Source organism: Protopterus annectens, chromosome 7.part0 (genome assembly GCF_019279795.1).
Source record: "Protopterus annectens isolate FY-2018-M chromosome 7.part0, PAN1.0, whole genome shotgun sequence".
In the NCBI taxonomy this organism is placed as follows: Eukaryota; Metazoa; Chordata; order Ceratodontiformes; family Protopteridae; genus Protopterus; species Protopterus annectens.
In genome coordinates this window covers 612,111,184-612,126,856 of record NC_056739.1, presented here as the reverse complement: position 1 = coordinate 612,126,856, position 15,673 = coordinate 612,111,184, and positions in this window count along the sequence as shown.

Sequence of the window (15,673 nt, the reverse complement as noted above, 5' to 3'; positions counted from 1 at the left end):
TATGTTCAGATATTAACTACTTACAACAGCCTCGTCCAACATCAGTAGTGTATTCCACAACATAGGTGTACTTTGGCAAACACTACCGATGTGCCCTAGGCCATTTCTAATGCTAGTCAGAGAGTGTGTTTGTCCTTCAACACATTGTAGGTGTAGTTTGCCATGACATATGTCATGTTTAGTATACTGTGCCTCTGTCTACCCGTGACATAACAGTGATACCCAGGGTAAACCTACCATGTCCCATCCACTCATTAAGATTCCTGTTGAGGAGAATCAACGAGTGACTCTATAGATAACCTGTACTGGTAGTTTACTCATGCGTGGGGGTGGCTTCTGTGTTATGGATAATGCAGTACAGCTTGTCCTATGTATGTCAGTGCTGGGGTTCAGGTCCCTCATGTGCATAGCTCACTGCCATTCAGATTGTACAAGGTGCAGCATGTTCATTGATTCCAGCTTGGACATGGCTTTCTACATCAGGCACAGCTTGCGTCTGGGTGGCCAGCATGGCAGTGTGTGGAGTTGCACTGTGTTTAATCAGGCAACACATTACATCTGTTCAAGCTCTTTGATACTCCTGGTGAGGTACTGTTGTGGACTTTACAGTTGATGGAGGTGTCTGCTGAGGTACACCCCACAGGGGCTGTTGTAGTCAATTGTAACGCTGATGAAGGATAACTGCAGAACCACAATGACCTCCCCTTATCTAGATGTCATAACCTTCATGATTAGGTTGGTATATGGATTGTTTCTGTTAACACTACAGCCACATGTTTGTCCAATGCAGGATATCTATCACCTTGTGTATCCAGGTCTGTCATTGCATGTTAAGTATGTAATGGGTTAACACCTATGTGGTAATTGGTGGTCACTTACTGTATATCCACAGAGGTTGACTATACAGTTTTCTCCATTTAACTTGCTGACATGGCCATGGCACCAGTTGTCCGTTTCTATGTGGCCCTTTTGTGGGATGCTTGTGTCAGCTGGAGTGTCAGATATGTTGGGCAGTTTGTAGTCCTCTGCAAACATGTTCAGGCACAGTCCTTACATGTTGGCCTGTACCTATGGGGCATATATACCAGACGGGGAAGGTCCCAGGACCAAGCTTTGTGGGATACCTGTTATATGTGGTTTGTAGTCTGACATGGCTGCAGCATGTCTGACCATGTCAGTTCTGTCGTTGGTCTGGTTTGCAGCCCCTCTAGTGACATAGGGGTGTATATATATAAGCTGGTGAGCATATCTATATTGAACACATAGGGTATTGTATGGAAGGCTTTGCAAAGTCCAGCTACGCTGTGTGGACCACATTGCCCTCATCAGTGACCTCAATTACTGTTTCAACTGAGTCACACATGTTTAGGGGCAGGGTCTGCACTTAATAAACCCACACTGGGTAGGGTCGGGTGTCAGTAGATCCCCAATATCTTTATGTCTGCGGTACATGCTGATCCTTTCCATAGCTGTGCAGACCAAGCTTCTCAGGATTCTGTAGTGGTTGTTTTTAGTATCCATTCAGGCGACACCTTTCTTGAGAACGACCACTGTTGTTGTACACTGCTCTTTGGGTACATATCCTGTGGTAAGGCTGACATAATGTCAGGGAGGCAGCAGTCTGCTGGGAAAGATATTTTGCATTATGGGGGGGGGTTGCACTGCACCTGTCAGGATGTATGTTGGCAATACGTGTGTGTGTGTTTGGTATGTTGTTTGTAATATTTGTGTGATCCAGAGCATATCTGGGAATTCACAACACGCTTCCTACCATCAGTTGCAGCAGCCTTGGGATTATCCTTAGTGTCCTGTACAATTTGTATCATAATAGGTTCATAGGTTCATACTAGGCTATCCACCCTAGGGCATTTGTAAGCCTAGCCACAGTGTGTGTGGCTTTTGCCACCCCTTGCTATGTGAATATTATGGCCATTTATGATTTACTTAGCTGTGCCTCTGTTTGGACATGACACAGTAAAGACCCCCAGTGTACATCTACAATTATCCATCCATTTTGCCAACTTCCTGTTGAAGAGTGTCAGTGAGGGGCTCTGCCTAACATGTAGTGGTATTCTGTTCCAGGGTGTGGAGAGCCTCAGGGTTAGGTATCTGTCCCTCCAGCACATCCTATTTCATTATGTGTTGAGGTTGACATCTCTGACTCGCACAGCTCCGATGGCTTTGAGTTTTCTGGGGTGCAGCATGTTCATTACTTCTGTGTTGGACATGGACTTGTACAACAGACATACAATGCCTCTGTGTAGGCTGTATGTGACTGCATTCAGCTGTGGTGTCTACAGCCAGGCAGCATATGACATATTTGAGACCCTTTCTAACTCTTGGTGAGGTACCTTTGAGGTCTTTCTAACTGCTGCAGGTGCCAGGTAATGTACATCCCAAATGAGGCATTGTACTACATTATGAGTCTGATAAGGGAACAGTATAGGGGCACAATGACCTTTGTTGACGTAGATGTGACTCCTTTCATGATACAGTGTCCAATATAGACAGTCTTCCTAGCCAGATTGGCAATGTGACTGTCACATAACTGGTTACTGTCCACTTGTGTCACTAGGTCCCTGATTATTCCTTCCTAGCAGCAACCAATTCTCGGCTCGAGCAGGACTCCCAATTCAATAAACTAGTCACTTCTTGCTGGTAAAACACAGGTTTATTTCACTAATAAAATCCACACATATAAAAAACGATCTCCTGGTTAAGCGCTTTCATCTGAGGAACTCAGATTTCATCAGAACCAATAGGAACTCTATCAACTCCATTTTATATATACAAGTTGGCGCCAAAATATAATCAATGTATGTATTCTTAAAGGTACATATCAAAGACTTTAACCTAAGAAACTATTTACAGAAGAAAATATAACTAGACAAGTACTTAAAATCATGTTTTGTGCTGAAGTTTGTCGTTTGTAACTATGTGTACATAAACAATTAAAGTGCAAAGAGTGAACAAGTTATAAAATATACCTCATTATAAGTTTGTATAAATATAATATGTAATATATGATATATAATACATAATAAATATGTTGTAATAAATATATAAAAAATATATAAATCCTGTCAATTCATTTAATTCTTCTTATACTACAAATACAAATATTTTCAAAAATGTCTATAATAATAACTATCTAAGTAATAAAAATACATTTGGGAAAAATATTAATGTATGTAAAGAAAGTGAACTAAGGGTAAATATAAAGGGCCTGCCTAGAACTTAATCCCGGTCCAGACTTAAAAATGGCTTTATACTAATAAAGTCATTCAAACCGGGTGGAGTAGTGGCATCACAATATATTTGCCACTCACTTTCTTTATATGCTAACCATGTTTTCCAGTTACTACCGTATGATGTTTGTTCTACCTGGTCTATGATCATAAATCTAAAAGAATGGTCTTCACCCTTGTCCAAAACGTGTTTGCTGAGAGCATTTTTTTGTATCTTTTTTCTTTATTTTATAAAGATTTTCATATATTCTTGTCTTAAATTTTCTCTCTGTCTTGCCTATATAATAGGCAGTACAGGAAGAACAGGAGGCAAGGTATACCACTCTGACTGTGACAATTCCCAGCAATACTCCTACATTTAGTTTTCATTAAATTATCTAGTGTTACCAAACTCTCTTCATTAATATTTTTGCACTGCTTACAAGAACCACACTTTTTTGTTGCCTGTCTTTTCTTTTTTGTCCTAACGTGTGCACTAACTTCCAAAAGTTTTTTCAAATTAAGTGCAGTTTTGTAGACACAAACAGGGTTCTTTTCAATGTTTGCCAAATTATTGTCAGGGATATTTAGTAATTCCCAGTGCCTTTTGACTATTTCTTTTACCAGATTAGTGTATGGGCTAAACATGATAATACAAACTGTCCTGCTGATTTGGGTATTTTTCTTTGTTTTTTCTCCTAATACCTGTCCCAACAGGGGTTTATATTTCGTACCCCAATTGTCTTTAACATATTTAGCCACATTTTGTACCATTCTTTTTGGGTATTTTCTTTTCCAAGAACATCCGTGAAATAGTATCTATTTCTTTTTCCATGCTCTCCCTAGAAGAACTCATCCTCACTGCACGAATAAATTGACCTTTTAACACATTTCTAAATACGTGTTGGGGGTGACAACTACCAAATTCTATATAATCATTTGAGAAGGTAGACTTTCTATAGATTTGTGAAGCAAATCCATCTGAGGTTGTACTTATAAAAGTATCTAGGTAGGCAATACCAAATTTATCTGCCTTATATGTAAACTTTAAAAAATTAGTACTTGAATTGATATAATCAATGAAGGTCCTAATATCTTCTGAAGGGCCCTTCCAAATGATAAATAAATCATCCAAATACCTGGAATAAAGGGAAATATATTTAAAAAATTGACAAGGGAATAAAAACTTATTTTCCCATTCGAGCATGACCAGGCTAGCGAAAATGGGGGCACAAGAGGCCCCCATAGCCACACCCCTGGTCTGCCTAAAGTATTCTCCTTCATACTGGATGTAATTATGGTCAAGGATAAGCCCCATCATATCCAGGATGAGGCTGATTCTGTCCCAACTTAACCCTGAGAAGTTTTTCAAGCTGTTTTCAAAGAATTCCAACCCTATAGTAGCGGGAATGCATGAAAACAAATCTTTAACATCTATTGTGAGAAATATCAGATGCTCGGACCAAACCTCTGTTGTAATTCTGCTCAGAAATTTCCAAGAATCTTTGACCATATGGGGAACCTTATTATAAATGTGTTTGGTCCAGTGGTCAATTGTAACTCCCATATTATAAGTCTTAGAGTATGAACCAGCAATAATAGGTCTAAATGGTGGAGTATCTATGCATTTATGTATCTTTGGAATTCCAAAGATACAAGCAAGTCTTGGAAACTCATTCCTCAAGAATTTATAGAGTTCATTGGTTATGCGGTTATCCAACAAATATTCCTCTAAAATTAAATCAATCCTATGATGTCCTATATTTATCTGATTTAATGAAACTTCTTCATAATTTCCGGAGGTGAACAAAATATCATGAATAGCTTTATTATAATTTTCTGTATCAAAAATAATGATGCCCCCTCCCTTGTCTGGTTTCATTAATCTAATGTTTTTATTATTGACCACGTTGTGCAAACATTCTCTCTCCCCTCTAGTAAGATTGTCTTCGAAGGGGACACTAAAATTATTTCTGGAATTAATATTCTTATATAATCTGTAAATATCTCTACACACCATTTTCTCAAATATTCCAACTTGAGGGTGAGAATTAGGTATATATGTACTCTTTTTACTAAGTCTCTCTTCCCTTTGTTTTATTCCTGAGTCCAAGTCATTTTTAAATTGAATAGCCAAGTTGATTCTTCTGCAAATAACTTGATTTCCTTAATAGCATCGACAATTAAATTTCACTGTCGGAATAAACTTCATTCCCTTACTAAAAAGCTTAAAAAATTCGTTTGATATAAAAAAATTAGTATAATTATACACTTTAAAGCCAGCAAAGGATAGAACTAAGGGGCCCTGATTGTTTGTGACCTCCATATTCATAGATGGTTGCCCTTTGGAATTGTTCTCCATCCCTTGTACTACTGTGTCACTGTCCGTATGAACCAATGGATAAAAAAACAGAGAATCGTTGTTTGGTGAAAAAACATCACGTTCTAAACCAAAATCATTGTTAAAATTAACATCCTTTTTCACCATTAATACTTCCTCTGGTATTGTTTGGGTGCAGGGTGGTGTCTCCCCCCTTGAAAATTTAAATTTTCTTCAGTCCTATCCATCCCATTGTAAAGGTTTCTACCTGGAACCTCTTGTCCATTTTTGACATTTCTATCTTCAATAGGACGTGGCCAAATGTAAACTTTATGTTCCCTATACAGACACATGTCCCTGTCAATTTTCTTCAATTTCCTGCTATAAACAGTTTTGGCTTTATTCTCAGCATGTAAAAATTGCTTTTGGTACAAGTCATACCATTCATCAAATCTAACATTGTTCACAATCTCTCCATTCAAAGTTTCCACTTCATTTAATAACAAAGAAATTTTCCCATCATTATACTTAATCAGTTTCTTAATAAAATAAAAACCAAACTCATCAAACATTTCATTAAAATCACAAATAACATCATCTTCATATTTTAGACCAAGGGGTAATTTAAAAAATCTAATGCCCTTTGGGACAATGCCTAAAGTTAGGCATTTACCCAAATAGGCATTATCAATTTTTGCACATTTTAATAAAATTAGTTTTTTACCTAAAGCACAAATCTTGTCTTTAATATAATCAGAAGGGTATGCTTTCCTTTCCTTAAATATATTATTAACCCCTTCTGAAAAATAGTCAGTTTCTTCATTCAAAAAGTCATTCAAAAAATAATTTCCAGCATTTTTTGTAAAATGCTTTTTGCTCTGTTTGGAAATATTTTTGGAAATAGGACTCAAAACACAGTCTCTTGATTCTGTACCTTTGTTTGTCCCAAGTCCCTTGGAAATCAAAGCAGCATACGATTTAGTTGGCATCTTCCCTTTCGGTTTAGCGCCAAGCTTACAGAATTCATCCCGCTGCAAAAGGCTCAAATCAAAGGTAAAGTCTCCCGCTGGTGATAAATTAATATCCACTTCCTTATTTTCCACATCCAATACTGTTTTCGGTGTTCCTGTAGGGTTACATCGGCCTTGACCATTGGGAATTTCTTCGTCGCTGACAAAGGTTTCCGAAGTATTCTCTCTCTGTGGTAAAGGTAAATCTACCCCAGATTTACCCTTGAAGTTATCGGTAATTCCACCAAACTGAATGTTTTCAGTAAGCTTCCCCACCAACTCGAGGAGCCTATTAACGTCACTTTGCAGTGACGTCACTTCCGCCCGGAGCTCCGAATACTCAGTCCTGCTCAATGAAGCAGAAGGTGAACCGGTCTCTGCCATTCTTGCAACGATATAAGAAAACACAAATGCCCAAAGGTCCAACCATAAACTGTAAAAATAGCAGCAACCAATTCTCGGCTCGAGCAGGACTCCAATTCAATAAACTAGTCACTTCTTGCTGGTAAAACACAGGTTTATTTCACTAATAAAATCCACACATATAAAAAACGATCTCCTGGTTAAGCGCTTTCATCTGAGGAACTCAGATTTCATCAGAACCAATAGGAACTCTATCAACTAGGGTTGGAATTCTTTGAAAACAGCTTGAAAAACTTCTCAGGGTTAAGTTGGGACAGAATCAGCTTCATCCTGGATATGATGGGGCTTATCCTTGACCATAATTACATCCAGTATGAAGGAGAATACTTTAGGCAGACCAGGGGTGTGGCTATGGAGGCCTCTTGTGCCCCCATTTTCGCTACCCTGGTCATGCTCGAATGGGAAAATAAGTTTTTATTCTCTTGTCAATTTTTTAAATATATTTCCCTTTATTCCAGGTATTTGGATGATTTATTTATCATTTGGAAGGGCCCTTCAGAAGATATTAGGACCTTCATTGATTATATCAATTCAAGTACTAATTTTTTAAAGTTTACATATAAGGCAGATAAATTTGGTATTGCCTACCTAGATACTTTTATAAGTACAACCTCAGATGGATTTGCTTCACAAATCTATAGAAAGTCTACCTTCTCAAATGATTATATAGAATTTGGTAGTTGTCACCCCCAACACGTATTTAGAAATGTGTTAAAAGGTCAATTTATTCGTGCAGTGAGGATGAGTTCTTCTAGGGAGAGCATGGAAAAAGAAATAGATACTATTTCACGGATGTTCTTGGACAGAAAATACCCAAAAAGAATGGTACAAAATGTGGCTAAATATGTTAAAGACAATTGGGGTACGAAATATAAACCCCTGTTGGGACAGGTATTAGGAGAAAAAACAAAGAAAAATACCCAAATCAGCAGGACAGTTTGTATTATCATGTTTAGCCCATACACTAATCTGGTAAAAGAAATAGTCAAAAGGCACTGGGAATTACTGAATATCCCTGACAATAATTTGGCAAACATTGAAAAGAACCCTGTTTGTGTCTACAAAACTGCACTTAATTTGAAAAAACTTTTGGAAGTTAGTGCACACGTTAGGACAAAAAAGAAAAGACAGGCAACAAAAAAGTGTGGTTCTTGTAAGCAGTGCAAAAATATTAATGAAGAGAGTTTGGTAACACTAGATAATTTAATGAAAACTAAATGTAGGAGTATTGCTGGGAATTGTCACAGTCAGAGAGTGGTATACCTTGCCTCCTGTTCTTCCTGTACTGCCTATTATATAGGCAAGACAGAGAGAAAATTTAAGACAAGAATATATGAACATCTTTATAAAATAAAGAAAAAAGATACAAAAAATGCTCTCAGCAAACACGTTTTGGACAAGGGTGAAGACCATTCTTTTAGATTTATGATCATAGACCAGGTAGAACAAACATCATACGGTGGTAACTGGAAAACATGGTTAGCATATAAAGAAAGTGAGTGGCAAATATATTGTGATGCCACTACTCCACCCGGTTTGAATGACTTTATTAGTATAAAGCCGTTTTTAAGTCTGGACCGGGATTAAGGTCTAGGCAGGCCCTTCATATTTACCCTTAGTTCACTTTCTTTACATACATTAATATTTTTCCCAAATGTATTTTTATTACTTAGATATTTATTATTATAGACATTTTTGAAAATATTTGTATTTGTAGTATAAGAAGAATTAAATGAATTGACAGGATTTATATATTTTTTATATATTTATTACAACATATTTATTATGTATTATACATCATATATTACATATTATATTTATACAAACTTATAATGAGGTATATTTTATAACATGTTCACTCTTTGCACTTTAATTGTTTATGTACACATAGTTACAAACGACAAACTTCAGCACAAAACATGATTTTAAGTACTTGTCTAGTTATATTTTCTTCTGTAAATAGTTTCTTAGGTTAAAGTCTTTGATATGTACCTTTAAGAATGCATACATTGATTATATTTTGGCGCCAACTTGTATATATAAAATGGAGTTGATAGAGTTCCTATTGGCTCTGATGAAATCTGAGTTCCTCAGATGAAAGCGCTTAACCAGGAGATCGTCTTTCATATAGGAATTCACTTGTTTATCACTACACAACATTGACCATGTCAGAGTTGCCAATGTTTCTTGCTCTTTCCCTTGCTGTGTAACTCCAACTGAACTTTTCTACTCATTTCTTACTGAAAGCCGTACAGAATCTTCATGTGGCAAGTGATCAGATGCTTCCTTTTCCACCTGTTTCTCCTTAATCTGTTATTCATTGTTCCATCATGCTGTGGCATTACCACTGCAGGATTTTCTACACTAAATCTCAGGTAATCCATAACAATTTCTATTTCTTTAACTTCTACGTTACTAATCCTTTTTTCTACTTTCCCCCCTTTTTTTCTTATTTATTTATTTTTTTGTATTGTGAAATTTTGTATATCCAGATGCCTTTGCCTTTATTTCTCTGCAACTGTCTCTGGTGACACTTTTTGTAGTGATTTGTTTTGCTCCCTCCTTTGCATACATATTGCACCATATTAATGTTGTTATACTTTCCCACATCCATATTTCTTCCTTTCTGTTTTCCTTACTTTGGGGCTAATTGTTCCATCATATTGTGACATAAACTATGTTAAACTCTTTACACACTAAATCCTTCACGTTGGAAGTATTCCATACCTTCAACTTCTATTTGTTTAACTTCTACTGTACTAATCTTCTATTTTACATTTCCCCCTTGGTGATCTTATTTTTTTGTGTTGCGAAAGTTTCCATACCTGGATACATTGTGTGTATTTTTCTTCAAATATATTTGGAGATGCTGTCTGGTATTGATTGCTTTGGCTTTCTCCTTTGCATAAATATTGCAGCAAATCAAATCTTTTTCTTTCCCATGTCCATGTATATTTTTCATGCCTTTCAAGAATCTCTAGGTGTTTTTTTTTTTTTTTTTTCATTTTTTTGTACTTTGGTTGTTTTCAAACGGCCCAAAGTTTTTGTCTATATAATGATTTTCATGGATCTGTTGTATTAATGAACTCAAAAATGCAGTTCATAGGTTGGTACTAGGCTATCAGCCCTAGAGCCTTTACAAGCCTAGCCATAACAAGTCCCTGGCTATTACTTCCCCACACTATTTACTTCCCTGGACCCCTGTCTAGCAGGGTGACTGACGTGATCCCCGGGTGAATTTCCTTTCTCCCATCCAATCATCAAGGTTCCTTTTGAAGAGGGCCAAAGAGGCACTCTGACATGTATGGGCAGTCTATTTCAGAGTCTGGGGAGTCTCTGGGTCAGGAACCAATCCCTCCAGCATGTTTTGTTTATTTGATGACAAGGTTTAGATCCCTGGACCATGTGGCTCCGAGGGATTGGGATTTCATTAAGTGTAGCATGTCCAACAGCTCTGGGTTTGATATGGTCTTGTATGTTAAGCAGAGATCGCCTCTGAGTAGATGAGATGTGACAGAGTATAGCTGGAGTTTTTCAAGGTGGTCAGCATAAGGCATCTGCTTTAGGCCTGTGATTCTTTTAGTGAGGCATTTCTGCAGCCTTTCCAGTTGTTGCAGATGTCTTGAGAGGTACATACCAAACAGGGTATTGTATTCTACAGTGGGTCTAATGAGGGATGAGTACAGTGGGACAACAACCTTTTTTCTGGATGAAAAGCCCTTAGTGATGAGGTGTGCCACATAAAAGGATTTCCTGACTATTGTGGCGATGTGGTTATTGAAGGTGAGACCTCTGTCCACCTGTGTCCCTAAGTCTCATCATACTTTCGGTGTTTAGTGTACTGCCAGCTATGCGGTAATTGATGGGTACATTTTTTTCCCAAAGGGGATAACTATACATTTCTTGGCATTGAGCTTGTGCCCATGGCTCTGGCGCCAAGCATCTGTTTCTGTAAGGCCCTTTTGTAGAGTATCCACATCATTTGGGGATTCAATAATGGCTCCCAGTTTGCAGCCATCTGTGAACTTGGTTAGCCAGAGTCCCTTAGTGTTGGCATGTACTTCAGAGAAGTAGATGCCAAACAAGAGCGGTCCCAGGACTGAACCCTGAGGTTCTCCACTTGTCACTTGTCTGGAGCTGGATTTGGAGTCTGCTATTTTTACAGTGTGGGTTCTGTAAGTAAGCCAGCTGGCAACCCATCAAGTGACGTAGGGATTAATACCCAGCTTTGTAAGTCTATCTATGATTCCAGAGTGGGGGATGGTGTCAAAGGCATGAGCGAGGTCCAGATAGGCTGTGTGGACCGCCTTACCCTCGTCCACTGCTCTGGAGACTGATTCAAAGAAGTCAATCAGGTTCAGGAGACAAGATCGGCCCTTCACGAACCCAAACTGGGTAGGGTCCAGTGTTTGAAGGTTGCCAATGTTTATAAGTTCCATGATATGTTCCATGGCCTTGCGGATCAGGCTCGTCAGACTGATGGGGTGGTAGTTCCTGGGATCCAAGGTGGATTCCCCCTTGTGGAGTGAGATAACTGTAGCTGTGAACCACTCAGTGGGCACGAAGCCTGAGGTGAGGCTATGATTAAACATGACACTTAGGTGAAGGTTTTGACAGTTTTTCTTCTGCAAGTATTTTTCTTTCCTCTGATTTCTATTTTTGAATATCTTATATCTGGAAATTTTGGGCTTCTGTAAGGCGCTGCTGTCCATAAAGGCCACAGGTGACAAACACGGATGAATTTATGATTTCCCATCTGTTGGTCCAAAAAGAGTTCCGTTTCACATAAATGGGGAGTCTTTCCAGGAAAAAGGGTAATCTCGCAAACACACATCTGTTCCTCCAACATGTTTTGCTTATGTCACAGACACAGTTTATATTCTTAGGATAATTCTTGTGCTATTTGTTTTGTGAATGTGTAGCATATCCATCAGGGCTGGATCTGAGAAGGCCTTGTAGGCTAGGTGTAGATAGTCTCCTACAAATTACTGAGGGGCAAAGTACAGGGACAAGGGTTTTGTGCTTTCCTCATAGGACATGTTATTTACACCCTTTATTCTTTTAATGAGGAATGTCTGTGGCCACTATAGTTGTTACACATGCCTGGTCAGTTACATGAATAAGAGTAACAAGTCAACAAACCAACGTCTCACAGTCTTAAAAAAGACTGAAGAAGAACAACAAACCAGGATCCCACGTAGCAAGATTTATTCCATAAAAATGTCTTAGCGCCTCGGCCACCACAGCCTTCAATGAGCACATGATTCATGGTAAAAAATCATTCCCTTTTATATAAACGAACAATAAAGCAATCAATTAATTAAACTATTAACTATCATAATATTTAAAGAGACTCAACTCACTCCACAGAACCAATACTTACAAACTAAAAATACAGAAATTCAAATATATTTATAATAAATATTTCCAATTAATTTCAACATTTAAACCATTAGGTACTAATGTATTATATTTTAATATAAAAATAGATTCTTTATACAGCAACATATTTTTTAATAGTTTATAATCACCTTTTTTTAACAAAAATTTCCTCTAAAATAGCATGGAGTACATCTGGGTTACTGTTATGAATTTCTTAAAAATGTGAAGCAACTGAGCTTACTGTTGTTCCTTTTCTTACGTCTCTGATATGCTCCTGCAATCTAGTCCTAAGTTTCCTTTTAGTTTCCCCTATATAAAAAAAAAAAAGATTGCAGGAGCACATGAATAAGAGTACTCTGTTATTTGTCTAATGAGGGCTAAGGATTGTGGGATTATGATCTCCTTATATCTGGATGGCATGCCATAACTTATAACTTGCCCCACATAGAAGGATTTTCTCACCACCGTGGGCACATGGTGATCAATGTTCAGGTTACTGTCAACCTGAGTTATCAAGTCCCTTACCACTAGGTCTACTCTTAGGAGAGTTATCAATGTTGTAATTTGCAGGGGTGGTCATATTTTCTATGACTTCAGAGAAGTTTATTCCAAACTGGAGAGGTCCAAGTACTGAGTCCTGTGACACCACTAGTAACAAGCCTATTGGTGGAGGTGGATTCCCCCATCCTAACTTCATGTGTCCTACCCATGAGCCATTTGAATATCCATTGGGTTACATAGATATTTATGTCTAAATTTTTGAGTTTGTCAATAATTCCTAAGTGAGGTAGTGTATTGTATGCCTTTACCAGGTTGAGGTAGGCAGTATGCACTTTTTTGCCCATCATCCATGGCTCAAACTGGCCTTCTCAAGGTAGTCCACCGGGTTTAGTAGGTGTGACCTAATTTTGCGACCCCAAACTAGGATGGGTCCAATGTTTGTAGATTTGTTGCGTATTTAATAGTGCCATTATAACTTTTTCCATGGCCTTGTATATAAGACTAGTCCAACTTATAAGTCTGTAGTTCCCTGGGTCTGTTGATGGTCCAGTTTTATGTAGAGGGATGACTGTTACATTTCCTATGACCGATGCCTGGCTGGAGGTTGTGACTGAACAGACATTCTAGTGGGCTTGAGGGGTCATTTTTCAAACTAAATAGGAGACTTCCTTGGATATTATCAGGGCTCATTGCTGTAGTGTGTTTAGCTCTGGAGAGCGCAGTGAGGCCCGTGCTTTAGTAACAGTAGGGGTTTAAGTGGTAGAGGGTATTTCCTGGGGAGTAATTGGTAATCTTCAAGTCATATGGACTCTGTCTTCTTCTTGTACCTTATTGCTGTTGTGTAAAACGTTTGAGTACAGTTACTGTCATCTACTCTTTTATCTTGGCCTTTGGTAACTACTTTAAGCAATTAAAAGTTTCTGTCAAGGCTTCTCTCTGCACGGTAAGTTTGAGAGGTATGCCTTCATTTATAACTGAAATGTCATGAAATCACAAGAAATTAATGGCTGTTATTGCATGTATATTCCTATACAGTAGACAAACCTTTTTTGTTTTTAATTAGAACTAGCCAGTACAACTTTATACATACATAGATAAGTAAACAGACACACATATTCCATATGAAATTGTAGTTTCATTTATTTTTTAAAATAAATAAACAAGCAAACAGACACACAGGTTCCATGTAAAGTCATGGTTTTATTTAATTGACTGTTATATAACTATCATATCTAGGCATAGATACATGGGAGCCGGAAGCTGTTGAAGACTGGGGGGGGGGGGGGGTGAGAGGGACACTTAGTGATCTAAAAAAGGGCAATTTTTTATAACTTTACTACCACAACATAGGTTCACTTGGAGGACTTTTTAAGCTTAGCCAATTTCCTTTTGGTGCTTGATTCTTGAATTAACATTTTCTGATTGGTCTTACCTATCCCATGGCTGATAATTGTATATTAGCCCTAGTGAGAATAACTGTGATCATACCATAGATAATTTGAGGGGACCCATGTAAGGGATGCAGCATTTAGGAACAGCCTCTTTCCATTAGTGGCATGAGGGGCAAACCTGGAGTACATTTTCTATTACCCATCCTTAGATCCAAGATGCATTTGAATATGGATGGATGAGCTTTGTTTTATTTTTATGGATAGTCTGTTCTGGAACAGTGGTAGCCTCTGTGGCATTGGTATATATCCATCTCTCCACAGCATTCAGTTTAGATACCTGGACTGAGTATTTCTGATGCCATTTGACATACTGATGTTCAGTAAGTCCATCTGTATTAGGTCAGGGGATGCCTTCTGTGCCAGACATGTCACCTCCTAAGCACTCTGTAGGATACTGAGTATAGTAATAAATCTTTGAGGTGGTCCATGCAAGACCTATTGTTTAGGACTTGTATCCTTTTAAGTAAGGTATCTAAAGGTATTCCAATTGTTGCATGGGGCTGGACAGATGCATAGCAAAGTGGGCAGTATACAAAATGACCTAATGAGAGCTTTGTAAAGGGGAACAACAACATCTCTAGATCTAGTCACAATCAATTTGATTATAAGCTGTACAATATAGAAAGGCTTTCTTATGAGTCTGGGCACATGTTGGTCAAAAGTTTGGTCACTGGACGCACAAGTTCCCAAATGCCAAACAATTGGGTCAGTTCTCAGAGGGCATTGTCATAATTGACACCAGTTATTGTTTGGGACAAACCTTCCTGCATGATGGTTGTCATTTGGGGATTCAATAACTGCTCCTAGCTTGCAGTTATTTCAAACTTAGCCAGCCAAAGCCCTTTGGTATTTCCTGTTATTTTTGAGATGTATATGCCAAACAGAAAAAAAGTCTCGGCACCAAACCCTGGGGGACTCCATTGGTGACTGGTCTCTTCCCCTATTTTGATCTCCTACATCCTGTGAGCAAGTTGGCAATACAGCTAGTGAAGCAAATGTTTGCTCCTCCTACATTATTCATCTTTTGCATTACACCTGAGTAGGGGGATTGTGTCAAAAGGCTTGGCCAGGTCAAGGTAATGTGGTGTGAACTGTTTTACCTTCATCCATTGCTTTGGTAACAAGAGTAAAGCTTAAAATTTGCCTATGATTTTTGAACCCTTCACACTTTCCTCTGGGCTGTTTTCAAACACATTTTTAGGGTCATGCATACATGTATGCATTCTTTGATTCACCTTTGTGATTGTATTAAATTATATTCCTTGTATAATACAGCACCAGTTAGATTGCATTTTAAATTTGTAGTTTTGAACAGTCTTCTAGTAAGCAATGAAACAAAATGTACGAACCTATGACAAA